Below are 2369 nucleotides of genomic sequence, written 5' to 3'. Positions count from 1 at the left end.
GACCTTAGCCAAACATGACCCACTCTACCACTAGGGTGGTGCTCTATAGCAAGAAAAACACGTTTGGCCCTAACCCCAAACCGTACATCGAAATTTAAAAACCTGAATCGACCGTTCCCGGATCCTAACGAATTCTCGTGATCTAAGGCCACACGAGCCATTTCCGCCTAGACTTTTATATTGCGATCAAAAAAATCGCGAGTTCATCCAAAACCTACTTTTTTCGAACTCCTCCGAGACCGTGCATGGATCTGCACAAGAGACTGGCAGATAGCATCTCCAACCGACCTGACCAAAGGTTATATAGATTATTTATAGATAAGAATTGCGCCGTATTACGCGCAAACAAATTTTGTAGCTAGCCTATGGAACCATTCCTCTTGCCATATCTTGGCCAACATAAATGAATCGAGCCAAACTTTACAATATTGGTTTACTTGGTAGACCCCCTGAGCCTCTGTAACAAATTGGACAACATTGGGCCGCTCGGGCGCTTACAAAACCAAAGAGTGTATCTCATGACCCGCTCGGCTCGACTTTTCAAATTTGACGGAGAGCATCTGGGCCCGCTCCCGGGGCCGGTCCTCGCAGCGGGTTTCGTGATTTGCGCGCATCCCGCAGTCCCGGGGTCGACTGCGAGGGAGCTTGGACCCCGTTAAAAACTGCGTGCAGTGCTCTTTCGGTCAAGCCCGAGGATTGCGTGCACCGCGGGAATCGCAGGCGATACGCGGGTTCCACAGCAGGCTGTGGAAACCTATTGTTTTCGTACATTTTCTTCTTACTTCCATTATTTCTTCTCGCGCCTAAAAGTGGTGCTGCAAGCGGGGCAGCTGCCGTACAGGTGGCAAGCCTCCTTTCAGGACGTGGTCCGAAAGTCCGCAAGAGACCTCGGCCAAAAAATTTGATCCCTTCTCCACTAGAAGTGGCGCTATAGCAGAGAGAAACACTTTTTCTGCTAGCAACTGCCCAAACCAACTCGAAATTAAACCTTACATCCACAGCTGTGCCCTTGATCCTACTGACTCTGTGTATATAGGCCCGGCCATTTCCGCCTAACTGTAAGTGCGTGAAAAATCCCGAGTTTATCAAAACCACCTTTTTCTAAACTCCTCCAGACCGTGCAATGGATCGGCAGCGCAACTTGGCACATTGCAGCTCCAGGACCAACCTGACTAGTTTGCATAACATATGTTTTATAGATAAAAATTGCGCGATTAACGGGCAACTAACTTTGGGTCATACTATGGAAACAGTCTCTTTGGCCATATCTCGCCAACAGAAAGCTATCAAGTCAAACTTTAAATATTCTTGGTTATGACCCCCTGAGGCTCTGTACAGTCTGTGCGAACATTGCCCTAGGGGCGCTACATACAAAAAGGTGTTTTTGTTCATAACAGGGTACTTGCCATAGCTCGTCCAAAATAGGTGGTATCAACACCAACTTGGTGATTGTTTTCATGGCCCGGCACGGAAAGCTTCATACATAATTTGGTAACGATGGCCATTAGGCGGCGCTATAGCGACGGTTGTTGGTTTTGTGGACAAAGTCCAATGCATTTCAATGGAAATTTGCAATTGCAGATATCTCTGCCACAGTAAATGCTATCGAAACCAAACCGGTATGATGTTTCGCCCATCCCCGCCCGGAGGCTCACTGCCAAATTTGTAAGGACAGGCCCTTAGCGGGCGCTCTAATCAACATAGGACGTTTCCCTTCCCCCCGGTTTGCCTGGGGACGACTGCGCGGGAAGGCGTGACCTCCTTGAAACTGCGTGCAGTTCGTAGTTATATTTTTTTTATTGTTGTTGTCCAGGACTTTAATTTTTCTATTTTTAAAATTTGTTTTTTTTACGTTACAATTTTATACAGTCGTCTGCTCTGGTACCTATTCAGCGACGCTCTTCAAGTGTCTGTTTTAAACGTGCCACGAGTTGCAACCGAATTAGGAGCGAAACTGCTTTCTAGTAGTCATGCACCTGGGGGTAATAATCTACCGAAAGTACTAACAGTTAAAACCGGTATTCCATTATGAATTTAAAACTATTGTAAGGAAGTGTGATGAGCTGCTTGTTTTTCTTGAAGCTAACTTTGTGTTTTTAACATTTTGTACTTTTTTACCTGAAAATGTCACTGGGTGTTTGATTGGATGTGGTGTGATTGGGCTGCTACAATTGGCCAGGTCTCTCGTGGCACGTTAAACAGCAACCACTTTGAAGAGCGTAGCTGATAGGTACCAGAGCAGACGACATGTATAACATGTAACATGTATAAAAAAACAAATTTAAAATATGAAACTTAAAGTCCTTGGAACAAAAACACAATAAAAAAAATAACTAGAACTGCACGCAGTTTCAACGGGGTCCAAGCCT

At 45.6% G+C, this 2369-nt stretch overlaps 1 protein-coding gene across 1 annotated transcript in view; it reads left to right on the top strand.

Annotated features, from left to right (window-relative positions):
* The window catches only part of LOC116686209 (abl interactor 2), a 110794-nt gene that overhangs the window by 61749 nt on the left and 46676 nt on the right, over positions 1-2369 (top strand). The window lies entirely within an intron of this gene.

This window comes from Etheostoma spectabile, unplaced genomic scaffold (genome assembly GCF_008692095.1).
Source record: "Etheostoma spectabile isolate EspeVRDwgs_2016 unplaced genomic scaffold, UIUC_Espe_1.0 scaffold333, whole genome shotgun sequence".
NCBI lineage: Eukaryota > Metazoa > Chordata > Actinopteri > Perciformes > Percidae > Etheostoma > Etheostoma spectabile.
Note: the sequence above shows the minus strand (reverse complement) of the source record. Positions and strands in the feature narration are given on the sequence as shown.